Source organism: Muntiacus reevesi, chromosome 2 (assembly GCF_963930625.1).
Source record: "Muntiacus reevesi chromosome 2, mMunRee1.1, whole genome shotgun sequence".
Classification (NCBI taxonomy): Eukaryota; Metazoa; Chordata; class Mammalia; order Artiodactyla; family Cervidae; genus Muntiacus; species Muntiacus reevesi.
Window position 1 is genome coordinate 266792683 of NC_089250.1, and position 21087 is coordinate 266813769.

Consider the following 21087-nt stretch of genomic DNA (forward strand, 5'->3'; position numbering starts at 1 on the left):
GGAGGAGACAGTAGAAAAAGGAGGAGAGGGGGAGGAAAGAGGAAAGAAATGTAGAGACATGAGTAGGGATAGAGTTGGAGGAGTCCAGAGTGGATGAACTGGGTGATTGACATTGACACATAGACACTATAAATACTAAGTAAAGAATAGTAACTAATGAGAACCTACTGTGTGGCACAGAGAACTCTAGTCAATGCTCTGTAGTGACTTAAATGGGAAGGAAATAAAAAAAAAAAAGAGGGGATATATGCATAGGTACAGCTGATTCACTTTACTCTAGAAGCTATATACACTGTAAAGCAACTATACATCAATAAAACTTTTGAAAATTTTACAAATGACTTAGAGAAAGGTTGAAACAAATAGATCAAAAGACCATGATGGATTTCTCAGTATAGATGAATTCAGGACACATTGAAACACTAAAATGCTGGGTTTTCTAAAGAGACTTAAGAAGGGCTTCTAGACAGTTATGGTCAGGATTAGGGAAGAGAGTGTCAGGGAGAAATTGACAAAAATTTAAGGAATTGGCTATGTGCCTTGGCTATGTGCCCAAATAATGCTGTTTTTCACAACTGACATTTGAATAAAATAAGAGAGCTTTACCATATCATCTTATTTGTTATATCAATACTTGGCCATGATCTTGGGAGATGATGATAAGAAAAAGGATTTTATAACAAGAAAAGCTTTGCTTTAAATCAGACTTTCCTCTTAGAGGTATAGTGCTTTAAAGGTTTTCTTTATTCCATGAGCCTTCAGTATGGTCTAACAAGTAATCACACACCTGGGGCAGTCCTAAGATGTGGAGGAATAGGATAGGGAAACCACTTTCTCCCCGACAAATTCATCAAAAAATCATTTGAATGCTGAGCAACTTCTACAAAACAACTTCTGAACGCTGGCGGGGGACTCCAGGCACCCAGAAAGGCAACCCATTCTCTTCGAAAGGAGGTAGGACAAAATATAAAAGATAAAAAGAAAGACAAAATTGTTAGGAATGGAGACCCATCCCAGGGAGGGAGTCGTGAAGGAGGAGACGTTTCCAAACACCGAAACCCTCTCACCAGTCGGTCTGTGGCGAGTTTTGGAATCTCAGATGGCAACATAACCAGGAGGGAAAAAAACAAAGCCCACAGAATATGTGCCTTAAGCACAATTCCCAGCAGAGAAATAGCCCAGATGCTCCCGTCTGCCACCAGCAAGTGGGGGAGGCATGGGTTGCATGCTTAGGGTAAGGGCCAGGCCTGAATGCCCAGAGGACAATCTGAAGGAGCTAATGTGAGATAGCAACCCAAACTGTGGGATAGCGGGGGGTGGGGGGGGTGGAGAAAGAGAGAGAGAGAGAGAGAACAAAAAGCTCTAACCTAAGGCACAGCCTGGCTGGCTCCCAGAACAAAGGATTGAGTGAATACAATAGGAGAGCTAGCAGGCTGCAGACTGGCCCATCTCCATGTGAGAGGCAGAGAGGCAGGTGGGTGACAGCCAGAGTTGGAAGGCAGGGGGCAATCTTGGCCCCAGAGACAGCATCCTATACCAAACTGTGAGCAGGCTCCCAGTTGCTAACCAACTCTTCCTGGGATCCTGGATGGCTGACATCTGCCAGGAGGGTTGCAGCCTAAGATCAGCCCCCCAGAGGAGACACGGCACAGCCCAGATGGTGCTTTTACGGCACACCCAGGAAACCAAGCGACTGGAGCCGGGGAGGTGATAAGACGCACCACACACCTGGGATAGTGTGCTCGAAAAGCACCTGGTCGCCTGAGCTCCTCGGACCTGGGAAGGGCACAACACGCAGGCCCGACTGAGTCTCTGCCTTTGTGGAGTACCCGAGAACCTGAACCTGAGCAGCTTAGACCTGGGAAGTGCATGCAACCCAGGGCCCGCTTTGGACAGTTCCCCTTCAGAGCAACCTGGAGCCTGAGCAGTGTAGACCGGGAAAGCACAGGGGCCATGAAAGTGAAAGTGAAAGTCATCCAGTCGTGTCTGACTCTTTGTGACCCAATGGATTATACAGTCCATGGAGTTCTCCAGGTCAGAATACTGGATTGGGTAGCCTTTCCCTTCTCCAGGGGATCTTCCCAACCCAGGGATTGAACCCAGGTCTCCCACATGGCAGGAGGATTCTTTACCAGCTGAGCCATAAGGGACACAAGAGCCACAAGGAACTGAGCTGGGGCAAACCCAGTGTGGTCCATACACTGCAAGCACCCCTCACACATGCCAGTGATAACTGTTTGCAGTATCCCTCTCACGCTACAGCACACTGAACAAGTGAGCCTAAATAAGTGACCACCTTTGCCCCCTTGTGTCAGGGCGGAAATTAGACACTGAAGAGGCTTGTAAACAGAGGAAGCCAAAATAAGCAAAGAGGAAGCTGCTCTGGAAATGACAGGTGCAACAGATTGAAACCCTGTAGTTAGCATTGACTAAGCATTGGAAGGGGCCTATAGACCTTGAGAAGAAGTATAAACTGGAACAAGGAACTATCTGAAACTGAACTGACCCCACACTGTCCTCAACAGCTCCAGAGAAATTTCTAGATATATTTTTACTATTATCATTTTTTATTTTTTTATTTTTAATTTCTTTATTAGTCCTTTAATTTTCATTTTTATAACCTACTATTACTTTGCAAAAAAAGACCCTATTTTTAAAGCAATTTCACATATATATTTTTTATAATTTTTGTGATTGATATTGTTTTGTATTTTTGAGATTTTAACCTTTACTCTAGATTTTTCATCTTTGCTTTTTGTTATTTGTTATCAATTTTGTACCTTTAAGAATCTAATCTTCAGTACCCATTTTTACTTAGGGATGTGATTACTGGCTTGATTGCTCTCTCCCCTTTAGACTCTCTCTTTTCTCCCCCAGGTCACCTATATCTCCTCCCTCCCCCTTATCTTTTCTACTTAAGTCTGTGAATCTCTCTGGGTGTTCCAGGCTGTAGAGAACACTTAAGGAACTGATTACTGGCTAGATTGGTCTCCCCACTTTTGACTGCCCTTCTTCTCCTCCTGGTCACCTCTATCTCCCTCCTTCCTCTTCTCTTTTTTTATGTAATTCTGTGACCTTCACTAGGTGTCCCTCACTGTAGAGAATCTTTTCACCATTAACCTATATGTTTTATCATCAGTGCTGTATGGATGGAGAAATCTTGAGGCTACTCAAAGAATGAGACTTAAAGGCAGAGGCAGGAGGCTTAAGTCCAAAACCTGAGAACACCAGAGAACTCCTGACTCCAGGGAACATTAATCAACAAGGGCTCATCCAAAAGCCTCCATACCTACACTGAAACCAAGCTCCACCCAAGAACCAACAAGTTCAAGAGCAAGACATACCACACTAATTCTCCAGCAACGCAGGAACATAGCCCTGAGCATTAAAGTACAGGCTGCCTAAAGTCACACCAAACCTATTATAGACACCTCAAAACTCACTACTGGACGCTTTATTGTGCTCCAGAGAGAAGAGATCCAGCTCTACCCACTGGAACCCCAATGCAAGCTTCCCTAGCCAGGAAAACTTGACCAGCCACTAACCTAACCCTACCCACAGGGAACAACCTCTACAATAAAGAGGAACCACAAACTTCCAGCATACAGAAAGGCCACCCCAAAGAGAGCAATCTAAACAAAATGAAAAGGCAGAGAAATATTCAGCAGGTAAAGAACATGATAAATGCCCACCAAACCGAACAAAAGAGTAGGAGATAGGGAGTCTATCTAAAAAAGACTTCAGAATAATGATAGTAAAGATGGTCCAAAATCTTGAAAACAAAATGCAGTTACAGATAAGTAGACTATAGGCAAGGATTGAGAAGATGCAAGAAATGTTTAACAAGGACCTGGAAGAAATAAAAAAAGTCAGTAAGTAATGAATAATGCAATAACTGAGATCAAAAGCACTCTGGAGGGAACCAACAGTAGAGTAACTGAGGCAGAAGATAGGATAAGTGAGGTGGAAGATAGAATGGTGGAAATAAATGAAGCAGAGAGGAAAAAAGAAAAAAGAATTAAAAGAAATGAGGACAACCTCAGAGACCTCTGGGACAATGTTAAACACCCCACATTCGAATCATAGGAGTCCCAGAAGAAAAATTCCAAAGGAAAGGCCATGAGAAAATACTTGAGGAGATAATAGTTGAAAACTTCCCTAAAATGGAGAAGGAAATAGCCACCCAAGTCCAAGAAACCCAGAGGGTCCCAAACAGGATAAACCCAAGGCAAAACACCCCAAGACACATATTAATCAAATTAACGAAGATCAAACACAAAGAGAAAATATTAAAAGCAGCAAGGGCAAAGCAACAAGTAACACACAAGGGGATTCCCATAAGGATAACATCTGATCTTTCAATAGAAACTCTTCAGCCCAGAAGGGACTGGCAGGACATACTTAAAGTGATGAAAGAGAAAAATCTACAACCCAGATTACTATACTCAGCAAGGATCTCATTCAAATATGAAGGAGAAATCAAAAGCTTTACAGACAAGCAAAAGCTGAGAGAATTCAGCACCACCAAAACAGCTCTTAAACAAATGCTAAAGGATCTTCTCTAGACAGGAAACACAGAAAAGGTTTATAAACACAAACTTTAAATGATACAATAGACCAGTTAGACCTAATTGAAATCTAGAACATTTCACCCCAAAATAATGAATTTCACCTTTACCTCAAGTGCACATGAAACATTCTCCAGGATATATCACATCTTGGCCATAAATCTAGCCTTGGTAAAGTCAAAAAAATTGAATTCATTTCAAGCATTTTTTCTGAAAAAAATAATGAATTTCACCTTTACCTCAAGTGCACATGGAACATTCTCCAGGATATATCACATCTTGGCCATAAATCTAGCCTTGGTAAAGTCAAAAAAATTGAATTCATTTCAAGCATTTTTTCTGAAAAAAATAATGAATTTCACCTTTACCTCAAGTGCACATGGAACATTCTCCAGGATATATCACATCTTGGCCATAAATCTAGCCTTGGTAAAGTCAAAAAAATTGAACTCATTTCAAGCATTTTTTCTGATCATGATGCGGTAAGATTAGATGTCAACTACAGGAAAGGAACTACTAAAAATATAAACATATGGAGGCTAAACAACACACTTCTGAATAACCAACAAATCACAGAAGAAATAAAAAAATTATGCACAGAAACGAATGAAAATGAAGACACAACAACCCAAAACCTATGGGATTCAGTGAAAGCAGTGCTAAGGGGACGGTTCATAGCAATACAAGCTTACCTCAAGAAACAAGAAAAAAATCAAATAAATAACCTAACTTTACACCTAAAGCAACTAGAAAAAGAAGAAATGAAGAACCCCAGGGTTAGTAGAAGGAAAGAAACATAAAAATTAGAGCAGAAATAAATGAAAAAGAAACAAAGGAGACTATAGAAAATTAACAAAACTAAAAGCTGGTTCCTTGAGAAGATAAATATAATAGACAAACCATTAGCTAGACTCATCAAGAAAAAAAGGGAGAAGAATAAAATTAACAAAATTAGAAATGAAAATGGAGAAATCACAACAGACAACACAGAAATACAAAGGATCATAAGAGAGTACTATCAGCAACTATATGCTAATAAATGGACAACTTGGAAGAAATGGACGAAATATTAGAAAAGTATAACCTTCTGAAACTGAACCAGGAAGAAATAGAAAACCTTAACAGACCCATCACAAGCATGGAAATTGAAACTGTAATAAAAATCTTCCAACAAACAAAGCCCAGGACCAGATGGCTTCACAGGTGAATTCTACCAAAAATTTAGAGAAGAGCTAACACCTATCGTACTCAGTCTCTTCCAGAAAATTGCAGAGGAAGGTAAACTGCCAATCTCATTCTATGAGGGCACCATCACCCTAATACCAAAACCAGACAAAGATGTCACAAAGAAAGAAAACTACAGACCAATATCACTGATGAACATAGATGCAAAAATCCTTAACAAAATTCTAGCAAACAGAATCCAACAACATATTAAAAATATCATACATCATGACCAAGTGGGCTTTATCCCAGGGAGGCAAGGATTCCTCAATATTTGCAAATTAATCAATGTGATATACCACATTAACAAATTGAAAGACAAAAACCATATGATTATCTCAATAGATGCAGAGAAAACCTTTGACAAAATCCAACATCCATTTATGATAAAAACCCTCCAGGAAGCAGGCATAGAAGGAACATGCCTCAACATAATAATAATAAAAAAAAAGGAATCCAGATTGGAAAAGAAGCAGTAAAACTCTCACTGTTTGCAGATGACATGATCCTCTACATAGAAAACCTCAAAGATACCACAAGAAAGTTACTAGAGCCAATCAATGGATATAGTAGAGTTGCAGGATATAAAATTCACACACAGAAATCCCTTGCATTCCTATACACTAACAATGAGAAAACAGAAAGAGAAATTAAGAAAACAATTCCATTCACCATTGTGATGAAAAGAATAAAATACTTAGGAATAAAGCTACCTAAAGAAACAAAAGACCTAAATATAGAAAACTATAAAACACTGATGAAAGAAATCAAAGAGGACACAAATAGATGGAGAAATATACCATGTTCATGGATTGGAAGAATCAATACTGTGAAAATGAGTATACTATGCAAAGCAATCTATAGATTTAATGCAATCCCTATCAAGCTACCAATGGTATTTTTCACAGAATTAGAACAAATAATTTCACAGTTTGTATGGAAATACAAAAAAACCTCGAATAGCCAAAGCAATCTGGAGAAAGAAGAATGGAACTGGAGGAATCAACCTGCCTGACTTCAGTCTCTACTACAAAGTCACAGTCATCAAGACAGTATGGTACTGGCACAAAGACAGAAATATAGATCAATGGAAGAAAATAGAAAGCCCAGAGATAAATCCATGCACCTATGGACACCTTATCTTTGACAAAGGAGGCAAGAATACACAACGGAGGAAAGACAATCTCTTTAACAACTGATGCTGGAACAACTGGTCGACCACTTGTAAAAGAATGAAACTAGAACTCTTTCTAACACCATACACAAAAATAAGCTCAAAATGGATCAAAGATCTAAATGGAAGACCAGAAACTATAAAACTCCTAGAGGAAAACATAGGCAAAACACTCTCTGACATAAATCACAGCAGGATCCTCTATGACACATCTCCCAGAGTAATGGAAATAAAAGCAAAAATAAACAAATGGGACCTAATGAAACTTAAAAGCTTTTGCACAACGAAGGAAACTATAAGCAAGGTGAAAAGACAGCCTTCAGAATGAGAGAAAATAATACTAAATGAAGCAACTGCCAAAGAATTAATCTCAAAAACATACAAGCAGCCTATGCAGCTCAATTCCAGAAAAATAAATGACCCAATCAAAAAATGGGCCAAAGAACTAAACAGACATTTCTCCAAAGAAGACACACAGATGGCTAACAAACACCTAAAAAGATGCTCAACATCACTCATTATCAGAGAAATGCAAATTAAAACCACATTGAGGTACCATCTCACACTGGACAGAATGGCTGATATCAAAGAGTCTACAAACAATAAATGCTGGAGAGGGTGCAGAGAAAAGGGAACAGTCTTACACTGTTGGTGGGAAAGCAAACTAGTACAGCCATTATGGAGATTCCTTTAAAAACTGGAAATAAAGCTTGCATATGACCCAGCAATCCCACTGCTGGGCATACACACCGAGGAAACCAGAATTGAAAGAGACACGTGTACCCCAATATTCATCGTAGCACTGTTTACCATAGCTAGGACATGGAAGCAACCTGGATGTCCATTGGCAGACGAATGGATATGAAAGCTGTGGTACATATACACAATGGATTATTACTCAGCTATTAAAAAGAATGCATTTGAATCAATTCTAATGAGGTGGATGAAACTGGAGCCTATTATACAGAGTGAAGGAAGTCAGAAAGAAAAACACCAATATAGTATATTAACATACATATATGGAATTTAAAAAGATGATAACGATGAACCTATATGCGAGACAGCGAAAGAGACACAGATGTGAAGAACAGACTTTTGGACTCTGTGGGAGAAGGCCAGGGTGGGATGATTTGAGAGAACAGCTTTGAAACATGGATATTACCATCTGTGAAATAGATCAACAGTCCAGGTTCAATGCATGAAACAGGGGGCTCAGGGCTGGTGCACTGGGATGACTCTGAGGGATGGGATGGGAAGGGAGGTGTGGGGGGGGAGGGTTCAGGATGGGAGACACATGTACACCCATGGCTGATTCATGTCAATGTATGGCAAAAACCACTACAATATTGTAAGATAATTAGCTTCCAATTAAAATAAATTAATTAATTAAATAAAAGAAATCACACACCTGTAAAAATAACAACAACAACAAGAACTATCTGGACAAAACAGAACAAAATTCCTAATGAAAAGAAAACAAAGGGGCTCCCTTGGTGGTTCAGTGTTAAAAATTCGGCCTGTCAGTTCAGGAAACATGGGTTCGATATCTGGTCTGGGAAGATCCCACCTGCCTCAAAGCAACTCAGCCCGTGTGGCATAACTGTTGAGCCTGTGCTCTAGAATCTGGGCACCACAACAAGAGTACCCCCCGCTCATCACAGCTAGAGAAAGCTGAGGACAGGCATGAAGACCCAGCGCAGCCAATACATAAATAAAATTCTTTTTTAAAAAACCCCTTCACGTTATGGTGAAACAAAGAAAAACATGTGAAGAAAGAGAGCTTGGAGCTTTGAAGTGTCAATCAGAAATAAGGCAATGAAGACCAGGTTGCTATTCTCACTCCTTTGACTGCAGGCTAAATTTTGAGAAGGTGGGAGACACAGGGGAATGGAGGGAAGGTGGGGGGAGTGCAGAGGGTGGTGAGAGAGGGTGTGCTGACTCTAAGAGCAAGAGTTACCCATTTCATCTCTTCATAGCTCAGTATCAGGAAGTTCTTGTCTCTCATGGACATCCAGTCCCGAGTGTGGTCAAACCATGATCCAAATACCACTGCACGGAAGGGAGGCAGAAAGAGTAGATGACACATGGCATGAAAGAAGGGATCCATACACTACGTTCACTCTGTGGGAACAGTTACTAGCACAATGCCAGGCACATTTACGCTTGTTATAACTGGTATCCAACACCATGCATTTGCCCTTTAGCAAGCCTAATCCCTTTGGAGCAGGTTTTGTATACAGTTTTCCAGGGTCTGTAAGGAGATCTTGTCCAGAGAGCCATGTAGTTTGAGAAGTGGCTTTTTTTTTTTTTTTTTGCCTCTTATTGTTCAGCATTTAGATATTTTTGCTTGTTAGGTACATTCTCACAACACTTGTTTTTACCCCCCTCCCTGTCATCTTTCCTTCATTGTTGCTGTTGGAATTATTATTCCTTGGGAAACCAAATCAAGAAGGGAATACTGGCTTCAGTGGTTGCAGCACACCCACCCAGTTGTGCTATGGCATGTGGGATTTTCCCAGACCAGGGATCAAACCCATGTCGCCTACCTTGGCAGGGAGATTCAGAACCACTGGACCACCAGGGAAGTCTTGTTGCTCTTTTTCTGAAAGAGTAGCCTGAAGCAAATCAGGAGATATAGCTGAAGAGTTCACTCAAGATCAGCTCAATAAAAACTATGACTTCCAGTGTTTGAAGATTGGACTCTAGTGTTGAGGGCAAAAAAAAAAAGAAGAAGTGAGGGAGTCGAACTGTTCAATATAGAAGTGATGATTGCCTCATAGCCTGGAAGAGCCACAGGGCATGCAGATGAGGACAATAAAGAGCCTATAGCGTTACTCCTATAGACCAAGGACATCACTAGATTCTCCCCTGTCGGCAGCAGCACCATCAACTGTCTTGGTGACCAGTATGTCCCAGCTGCCCAAGAAGCAGAAAAGATGTTGAGTTATGGCAGAATGCTGGCAGACAGGGAGCAGAGTGAATGTCCACTGATGGCAGGATGCCCTCTGTGAGCATCAGAGAGTGACATTAATAGATCTCTTAATGACATTACTAAGATCTCTTTGCTTTATTTCATGCTGTATTTGTTGATTTATTTGTCATCTCTCACTGATGATAATGGGGCTTCCCAGGTGGCAGCAGGGGTAAAGAATCTGCCTGCCAATGCAAGAGGGCTGGATTGAACCCAGGGTTCAATCCCTGGGTCAGGAAAATCCCCTGGAGGAGGGAATAGTAACCCACTCTGATATTCTTGGACAATTCCATGGACAGAGGAGCCAGGCAGGCTACTGTCCAGGGCGTTGCAAAGAGTCAGAGATGACTGATCGTCTGTGCATGCACACACATGTGGCAAGCACCACTCTAGGGCCTGGAGTCAACAATGAAGAACTCAAAGACTTTACATGTTAGTGGAGAGACATGTAGCAGAAACAAATAAATAGAATACATACTCACTGGTGATGAATACTAAGGAAGGGGGGGAAGGTGAAACTATAGAGGTGGGGAGACATGCTATTTTGTATAGTTTATGAAAAGGATCAGACAAAACTGAAGGGCTAAACAACAATGACCCTCTCCAGTGAAGATGTCCATGGGCTGTTAAAGAAAGAGGTCTGAAACCGGGAAGACGTATCACAGGTGAGATACTAGATTCATCACATAGTTTTGAGAAAAACTGCAACATTTCAAGCATCTGAGAATGCTTAGAAGTTCTGCATAATTAAAAGCATAGAGGGCTTTCCCTGGTGGCCCAGTGGCTAAGACTCTGTGCTCCAATTCAGGGGGCCAGGGTTCTACCCCTGGTCAGGGAACTAGATCCCACATGCTGCAATGAAAGAACCCACAAGCCACAACTAAGTTGGAAGAATCTGCCTGCCACAACTAAGATGGAAGGATTCACATTTCACATCTAAGACCTGATGCAGCTAAATAAATAAATAATTAACTTAAAAAAATAGAGGTCCTGAGTGAATGCGTGCTAAGTCACTACAGTTGTGTCTGACTCTCTGCGACCCCAGGGACCAGAGCCTGCCAGGCTCCTCTGTCTATGGGATTTTCCTGGCAAGAATACTGGAGTGGGTTGGCATGCCCTCCTCCAGGAGATCTTCCCGACCCAGGGACCGAACCTGTATCTCCTGCATCTCCTGTATTACAGCCAGATTCTTTACCTACTGAGCCACCTGGGAAGCCCATAAAGGCCCTGGGGTAATGCATACAGTTTTTAGACACAGAGGACAAGAAAATTAAGGGACTTTCCAAAGGATGCACACATAAATGGTGGAAAGTCAGGATTGCGTTGTCCAGGAGGCCAACGAAAACTGCCTTTCAGAAAGCCTAGTGACTCTCACAAATTTAGGAGAGTACAGGAGAAGAATATGAGTGCTTTGTGTTAGTATTAGGTCATGGAGACTCAGAAAATAGCTAGGATAGTTTCTGATGGGGCAAACAAAAGGGCTGGTTGAATTCTTCTGCTTTACAAGATAGTATGTAGATTTAGAGAATTTGGGTTCCAGTGGTGATGGAACCCTATACCAATGCATTGGTTAGATGTAGAGACATCAAATTTCATTAAGAAATGAAAAGAGGTCTGATGAAGGAATCTGACAACTCCCAGCTTTCATATTTTACATTCACTCACCATTTCCTTGGATGAACCAGTCAAAGTATTGTTCCAGTGACTGTGGTCTCTTAACCAATTTTGCACTCCTCCAGGAAAATAACCAGACACTAAAACATCTCTGGGATTTCTGATGAGGTAGATCATCTTAAAGAGGAAAATTGGATCAGGAAAAATCAATAGTTATTTTCCAACCTTCTTAATTGTCATAAAAATGGGAGAAATAAAACCAGTTCCTAGAAAGTGCCCTTTAAATATCATGGATTATTTTAATAAACTAGTTATTACATTCATTAATCAAATATGTATTTTAAAGTTCCTGTGAACTAGTCACTGGACCAAGAGCAAGGCCCTAATTAAGGAAGAGGAAAGCATTGTTCTTTCCCTCTGAGATATTATAGACTAAAGAATCTTTATGTCAATGCAAGAGATGCCAGAGATGTGGGTTTAATCCCTGGGTTGGGAAGATTCCCTGGAGTAGGGCATGGCAACCCACTCCAGTATCCTTGCCTGGAAAATCTCAGAGACAGAGGACCCTGGTGGGCTACAGTCCATGGGGCCGCAAAGAGTTGGACATGACTTAAACGACAGAGCACCACCACTGGGCCACCAGGGAAGCCCTGATGAAGACTGTCTTGACTACTGTACACTGACCTTGGCCTTGGATTTGAAGAAAGACTTGGGGAAGAGTTGGATGGGGAGGTGAGAACTGATGAGACGTGGGCCTTCCTTCTCCTTTAGTAATTCATACCCATACTTAGCCTCTACCCAGGGGGAGCGGTCCCAAATGGGCTCAGATTGGACCCACTTGGGATCCCCCTTGGAGTAAATCAGGCAGACAGTTTCAACCAACCAGCTTGTTCCTAGATAAAGAAAGGAAAAATATGATCATTCATTTTAATCTGACTTAAAAAAATCCTTATAATGGATACAGGTCATAAAGGTACCATCTTAACCCTCTTTAAATGTATGATTCAGTTGTTGTTTAGTCGCTCCGTCCTGTCCAACTCTTTTTGCAACCCCATGGACTGTAGTCCTCCAGGCTCCTCTGTCCATGGGATTTCCCAGGCAAGAATACTGGATTGGGTTGCCATTTCCTTCTGCAGGGGATCTCCCTGACCCAGGGATTGTACCCACATCTCCTGCATTGGCAGGCAAACTCTTTACCACTGAGCCCCCAGGCAGCCCTGTACAGCTCTGTAGGGTTAAGAATATTCTCATGGTTGTGTAAACGATCTCCAGAATTTTTCCATCTTGCACAACTGAACCTCTTGCCCATTAAGTAACAACTTCTCATTTTCTTCTCCTTCCAGTCCCTGGCAACCATTCTACTTTCTGTTTCTAACACCTCATTTAAGTGGAGTCATATATACCATGCAGAGTTTGGTGGCTCACATGATAAAGAATTTGTCTGCAATGCAGGAGACCCAGGTTTGATCCCTGGGTCAGAAGACCCCATGAAGAAGGGAATGGCTACAGACTCCAGGGTTCTTGCTTGTAGAAACTCATGGACAGGGAAGACTGGAGGGCTACAGTCTCTGGGATCATGAAGAGTCAGACACAACTGAACAACTAACACTTTCCCTTCACTCCATACATACTATGTCTTCACAGGTTATCCGTGTTGTAGTGTGTGTCAGAACTCCATTCCTTTCTAAGGCTGAATAATATTCTACAATATGTGGATAATAAATTTTGTTTATCCATTCATCTGTCAGTGGACCTCTGGGTTGCTTCTATGCTTCAGCTACTTGCTTAAATCCTTTGAACATGTTCCCATTGCTCTTGGCCTTTGAACAGATTCCCACTGCCCTTGGCTCATCATTACCACAGCACTTCTGATAACTTCAGCCTTGCTTCTTACCCAATCACAGTCCCTCTATGACCCTGCCACTCTTAGATATATGATCCACATCCTTTCAGTTCAGTGGATTTGTCAAGTTCTTTTCCAATTCCTGATCACTATCCATGCTGATACCTTTACTGGAAAAATCTCTCCTTTTTAAAAAATTATCCTTATTTATGCATTTATTTTTGGCTGGGTCTTGCTGCACTTGGGCTTTCTCCAGTTGTGGTGAGCAGGGGGCTACTCTCTAGTTGTGATGCTCAGGCTTCCCATTGCAGTTACTCCTCTTGTTGCAAAGCATCTGCTCTAGAGCCTGCAGGCTACAGTAGTTGCGGCACATGGCATATGCTCCACAGCATGGAGGATCTTTCTGGACCAAGGATTGAACCCATGTCCCCTGCAAGGCAGGCAGATTGTTAACCACTGGACCATCAGGGAAGTCCTGGAAAATATATCTTTTCGCAAAATAATTTCACATTCACTCTTTTTTTTTTTAAATTTTCTTTTCCTGCTGCTAATTCTCTCTTTTTTCTAAAAAAAAAAAAAAAAAAGATTTATTTATTTTATCATTTATGCCTGGGCTGTGTTTTCATTGTTGCACTCGGGCTTTCTCTTGTTGCAGTGAGCAGGGGCCTCTGAGAAGCGTTCTCATTGCAGTGGCTTCTTTTCTTGTGGAGCACAGGCTCTACACACACAGCTTCAGCAGTTGTGGCTTGGGAACCCTAGAGCACTGACTCAATATTTGCGGTGTACAGGCTTACTTGCTCCACAGGATGTGAAATCTTCGCTGACCAGGGATTGAACAGGGAAGCCCCACCTTCACTCTTTTTGATCTCAGTTTAGTTGTCATTTCTTCTGCCTTGCTTTTTGGCTGCGGTAGTTATGTTTTATTCCCCACACCAGCCTTCCCACCTCATTTTATTGACTTATTACTAGCATGTTAAGGATGTATACGTTTAACACCCTCAGTTCAAAAACAGTGGGGGCAACATGACAAGACCAAACTCTCCATTGCTCCATTATATTATACAAGTAACTGGATAAGACTTGTTTCTGCTAGCAGGGAGCTTATTGTCTCTTTCATATAAAGCAGAAATAGGGCATCCCTGGGGGCTCAGTGGTAAAGAATCCACCTGCCAATGCAGGAGACATGCGTTTGATCCCTGACCAGGGAAGATCCTACAGGCAGTGGTGCAACTAAGCCCGTGTGCCGCAACTACTGCGCCATGAGCCGCAACTCTTGAAACCCTGACCCCGGCTCCACAACAAGGGAAGCTACCTCTTGAGAAGCCCTCACACTGCAACTAGAGAAGGCCCACGCGGCAATGAAGACCTAACACAGTCCAAAATAAATCAAGAATAATAATAAAAGCAAGAAGCAAAATTCTATTTAAAAAGATGAATGTGTATATTTAAGGTGCACATGTTCATTTGTTACATGTCACATGGTGACGACTACCACCGTCAAGCTAATTAACATATACATCATCTCACAGAATTACATCCCTCCCCTACTTCTTCTAGGGCTTCCCTGGTGGCTCAGTGGTAAAGAATCCACCTGTCAACGCAGGAGACAGAAGAGATTAGGATTCAATCCCTGGCTCGGAAAGATCCCCTGTAGAAGGAGATGGCAACCCTCTCCAGTGTTCTTATCTGGAGAGTCCCATGGACAGAGGAGCCTGGTGGGCTACAGTTCAGGGGTTTCACAAGGAGTCAGACAGGACTGAGGGACCAAACAATAGCAACCCATTTCCTCTGCAGATGTCACTCTCCATCCTCTTCCACTCCTCTCTACAAACAGCTGAATCTACCTTATGCTCCATTCCCATGGTTTCCTCTGATGCCTTTGATTACCCCCTCTGAGCACTCAGCTGACTGTGTAACTGCCTGGCTCGGTCCTTTTCTCTGAACATCGGTGGGATCAGTGCACATTTCTATTCCCCTAATGCATTGTCGGCATACAAAAAGCGTTCCATCTGTCTGCTGAATGAATGAGGGCCACAGCCACAGTCTGTCAGTATCTAATCTTGTTTCCTTACCTGATCTGGGAAAAGTCAGCAGTAAGACATCTTCATCTTTAAAAGAAAACTCTCCTGCACCTCTCTCAGGATTTCAGGTGAGTAATGCAGGCTTGGGAAGGGTATCCCTTCAAACCACACATCCATTCCTGTCATGATGATGAGCTCTTTGTACCTCTTGTGAGCCTTTTAGCAGTAGTCACTGTTGGACTGGGAGATCCATTTTATAGTCAACATCAATCAATCATTAATCTCTCCCAGGTCGTTGATGAGTGTGCCTGCCCCCAAAAAAGAGAGGGCCACAAGACTGATATATTGGGAAACTGTGAGCTCATTCAGAGAATATTCTGGGGTAACCTGAGTTTGACTTCATGGGGGGGGAACCAGGAGTTTAGTAGCAAGTTGGAGGGTGTAGACATGTGGTGGATTAAAAATGTATATCTTTAAGTTTATTTATTTATTGGCTGTGCCAGGTCTTCATTGCTGTGTATGGGCTGCAGCAAGCAGGGATTACTCTCTTGCTGCCAAGGTGTGCCGGGAGCCATTATGGGAGGTCCCACCCATGACGAGGTCGTGAAGAAAATACCTGAAAGGCAAGGCCGTCCAGGATCCCATCCATGACGAGGTCATGAGGAAAAACCTGGCAGGCAAGGCTGTCTAGGATAAGGGACCCTCCAGGTTGGCCTCGGCCTCTACCCCACCCTGTATCCTCCCCACTTTTTTCTGCTGTTGTTCTTGTTTGCCCTGTTGCGGATCCTTGAGTTGCCTGCTGAGAGCTCTCCTGCTCCTCTTTCACTGAATAAAGACCAACTTAAAACCCTAATTAATAAATCCCCTGGATGCTGGCACCCTATGAAGGGGCCAAGGATGAAGGAAATGCTTCAATTCAAACCCTTTTGCTGGCATTCTGGCTTGTTTGATAAATGTGTGCTCTCATTGCACAAAATGCTCATGATTGTTCTAAACATCCTAAGAACAGTACGCTAACAAAAGAAACTATTAAGCATAGGTCCCTCCGCGGGGTGAGAAAAGCTCCACAAATAAAATAGCCACAAATATGCCTAATAGAAAATAGTTTAGTTAGAGATTAGCTGGTGACTTCTTGCAGGTAATTAACTTTTGGACTAAGAGCCTGTTTTGTGCATATCTGCTGTTTTTGCAGTCCTTCGCATTTCTGTTCTGTAAAAATGTAATCCTATCTAGCTCCCATGGAGATGACACCTAATAGAAAATAGATTAACCACAAAAAAGACAGGGTCAGCTACTGAAGTTGCTTAAATTTACACCAGGTGCAAGCCATAAATTGTCAACAGGCCTGAAAGCCAAAAGATATTATACATAGAGATTAACCATAAAAAAGGCCCTAATAGGCACAGAGCCTTTGGGGGGGTTAGGAAGCCCTATTAGAGAATACAAAAAATATTATTTTAAAAATGGTTATTGGATCAACGTTTGATTAATGTTAATGTGCTGAGGTTGTGCAGTAGAAACTATTGTTAATATAGTTGGAGATCTAGAAAAATAAGAGTGTAGCCCTAGTGTAAAAACAATAAGATAATTATTAATTTTAACCAGGAGTGCTAAACAGAGGCTGCCTCACCAGAGCTACAGAGTCTTTGTGTGTCAAACTTTTTAGATAAATTTAGCTGAGAACTTTTGGAAAAAGACTAACCTTTGTGTTAACAGGATTGTATTTCTACTATGTTACAACCTGTTGTACCATGAGACTGCCACTTCTCTGTTTTCTGCTAAGCTCAAGGCCAGAAGATGATGTACAAAAAAATCTATGGGAAAAGACTCTCATAAACAAAAAATAAACAGAGCACACCTGGTTTTGTGAAGGACAAGCTGATGTAATGTTAAACTAAGTCTGTGTGCTTATCTGCCCCTTAGAAATGTACCAGCTTAGGGTATAAAGGCTACGGTGAAAAATAAAGCAACTGCCAGACTCTGCTGCACACTCCGGTCTGGTCTCTTTCTTTCTCTCTCTCTTTCTTTCTCCCTCTCTCTCATTCGCCGACGCCGTTCATCCTGAGGGTTCCCCTGGATCCTGTTGGGGCTGGACCCCAACTAAGGTGGGTCTCTAGGCAGCTGGGTTGAATATGTGGCACAGGGGCTTGGTTGTGCCAGGGCATGTGGAAACTTCCTGGACCAGGTATTGAACCCATGTCCCTTGCACTGGCAGGCAGAATCCTAACTACTGGACCCTAGGGAAATCCTAAAAAAAATTTTTAAATAAGTTTTGTTACTTTTGTTTCAATATTTTTAGATGTATAGGAAAATTGTAAAGATAGTGTAAAGACTTCTCATAGTCCATACTTTATTCAGACTACTTAGTTTTTACTCAATATCCTTTCTCTGGTACAAGATCCCATCCCAGACACTACATTACATTGCGTCTTCATGTCTCCTTAGGTCTCTCTTGGCTGTGAAAGTTTCTCACACTTTCCTTGTCTTTGATGACTTTGATAGTTTTGAGGATTACTGGCCAGGTATTTTGGAGAAGGTCCCTCTCTTGGGGTGTGCCTGATGTTTTTCTCATAATTAGACTGGGTTTCTGGGTTTCGGAGAGAAGATCATGGAGATAAAATACTAGTACAGTCACAACATTTGAAGGGTATTTACTATGAACCTGACGTCTCACTCTTTGTGACCCCATGGAAATCTCTAGACCAGAAGGGGGTAGCCTTCCCCTTATCCAGGGAATCTTCCCAACCCAGGTATCAAACCCAGGTCTCCCACATTGCAGGTATATTCTTTACCACTGAGACATGAGGGGCTTTCCCTCATAGATTAGTTGGTAAAGAATACACCTGCAATGCAGGAGACCCCAGTCGAACCCTGGGTTTGTAAGATCCCCTGACGAAGTGAATGGCTACCCACTCCAGTATTCTGGCCTGGAGAATTCCATGAACTGTATAGTCTATGGGGTTGAAAAGAGTCAGCCAGGACTGATTGACTTTCACTTTCACTGACATCTCATTGTTGATGTTGATTTTGATCACCTGGCAGAAGTAATGTTTGTTAGCTTTCCACACGGTAAATTTACTCTCATCTTCTTTCTTCTTCTTCTTCTTTTTTTTAAAAATATTTTTGTCCAGGCCTAATGGCATGTGGGATCTTAGTTCTCTGATCGGAGATTGAACTCCTTTCTTTGGAAGCTCAGAGTCTTAATCACTGGACTGCCAGGGAAGTCCTTACCTTCCTTCCTTTTATGTGGGCATATTTAAAAGATGAAGTCTAGACCTGAAGGCATTAATGGAGAACATCTCCTATAAACTCTGATTGAGGAATCTTTAAAAAAATAATTGTCTGGTACCATTCAAATTATCAAATTGTTATTTCAAAACAACTGTAAGGAAAGAAAAACTGCAATATGGTCCAGAGAAATGAGAAAGGAGAATGTAAACTAAATCCTGGATTGACTCTTAAACCACAGAAAATGCTAGTATTTTATTATTGGGACAGTTGACCACATTTGAATGCACACTGTGGATTAGATAATAACATTGCATCAATACTAACTTCCCTGATTTCTGTCATTTTTGTGTTTATATTCTTGATCTTAGAAAATATAAAGTTTTTAAAAAATAATTGTATTTATTTATTTTTAACTCTGCTGGGTCTTTGTTGCTGTCCAGGCTTTTCTCTAGTTGCAGTGAGCAGATTTCTCATTGCTGTGGTTTCTCTTGTTGTGGAGCATGGGCTCTAGGGCAAAAGGTCTTCAGTAGTTGTGGCTGCCGGGCCCTGAAGCACAGGCTCAATAGTCATGGTGCATGGGCTTAGCTGCTCTGTGACATGTGGGATCTTCACAGACCAGGGATGGAACCCTCATCTCCTGCATTGACAGGTGGACTCTTAACCCCTGAGCCACCAGAGAAGTCTCATACACTGAAGTTTTGAGGGACAAGGAAAGGATTTCTGTAGCTTACACTCGAATGGCTGAAAAAGTTTATATTGTATATGAGAGTGAAAGAAATGAGAGCATAATCTAGCAAATGTTGCAAAAGATTCAGTTCAGTTCAGTCGCTCAGTCGTGTCTGACTCTTTGCGACCCCGTGAACCACAGCATGCAAGGCCTTCCTGTCCATGACCAACTCCCAGAGTCAACTCAAACACATGTCCATTGTTTCGGTGATGCCATCCAACCATCTCATCCTCTGTTGTCCCCTTCTCCTCCTGCCCTTCAATGTTCAAAAGCATTACTGTTGGTATATCTGTGTGAATTTTGTACAAATTTTTGTCTGTATTTCTTGCAAGATTTCCCTAAGTTTGAAGATAAATAAAAATGAAAATGCAAACTAAATAAACAGATGTAGTGATAATAAGCTGGAGGGAAATTGAGACACCATGGACTGAAATCTCCCACACTTTTTTTTTATACCAACCTAATTTTTTTTCATTTATTTTTATTAGTTGGAGGCTAGTTACTTTACAATTTTGTAGTGGTTTTTGCCATACATTGATATGAATCAGCCATGGATTTACATGTATTCCCCATCCCGATCCCCCCTCCCAGTGCACCAGGCCCGAGCACTTGTCTCATGCATCCAACCTGGGCTGGTGATCTGTTTCACTATAGATAATATACATGTTTCGATGCTGTTCTCTCAAAACATCCCACCCTTGCCTTCTCCGACAGAGTCCAAAAGTCTGTTCTGTACATCTGTGTCTCTCTTTCTGTTTTGCATATAGGGTTATCATTGCCATCTTTCTAAATTCCATATATATGTGCTAGTATGCTGTAATGTTCTTTATCTTTCTGGCTTACTTCACTCTGTATAATGGGCTCCAGTTTCATCCATCTCATTAGAACTGATTCAAATGAATTCTTTTTAATGGCTGAGTAATATTCCATGGTGTATATGTACCACAGCTTCCTTATCCATTCATTTGCTGATGGGCATCTAGGTTGCTTCCATGTCCTGGCTATTATAAACAGTGCTGCGATGAACATTGGGGTGCACGTGTCTCTTTCAGATCTGGTTTCCTCTGTGTGTATGCCCAGGAGTGGGATTGCTGGGTCATATGACAGTTCTATTTCCAGTTTTTTAAGAAATCTCCACACTGTTCTCCATAGCGGCTGTACTAGTTTACATTCCCACCAACAGTGTAAGAGGGTTTCCTTTTCTCCACACCCTCTCTAGCATTTATTGCTTGTAGACTTTTGGATAGCAGCCATCCTGACTGGTGTGTAATATTATACCAACCCAATTTTTAAAGAAATCTTTTTTGGGTTTTTTTGGGCCACTTTGTGTGGCCTGTGGGATCTTAGTTCCCTGCTCAAGGATCTAACCCACAAGTCCTGCATTGGAAGCACAGAGGTTTAAACACTGGACCATCAGGAAAGTCCCTGAAATCTCTCTTTCTAAGCATAAGGGTCAAGAACTTGCTTTAGACTCACAGGTATGGGGTTGAATTTAAATACCTAACTGCATGGCAGGATCCAGTTCTTATTTGCCATTTCATCATTAACATACTAAGAATTTATGAAATGCTTCCAGGTTTTAAGGACTGGGCTGAGAGAATTCTCATATTGGACACTTTGAAAATCTATAATAGCAATTGTTATTTTATGGGTTCAGTTCAGTCGTTCAATCGCTCACTCGTGTCTGACTCTTTGCGATCCCATGGACTGCAGC

General features: G+C 41.7%; 1 pseudogene; it reads right to left on the reverse strand.

The window, feature by feature from the left end:
- Nucleotides 1-21087, reverse strand: part of LOC136161502 (sulfotransferase 2A1-like) — a 36607-nt pseudogene that overhangs the window by 4178 nt on the left and 11342 nt on the right.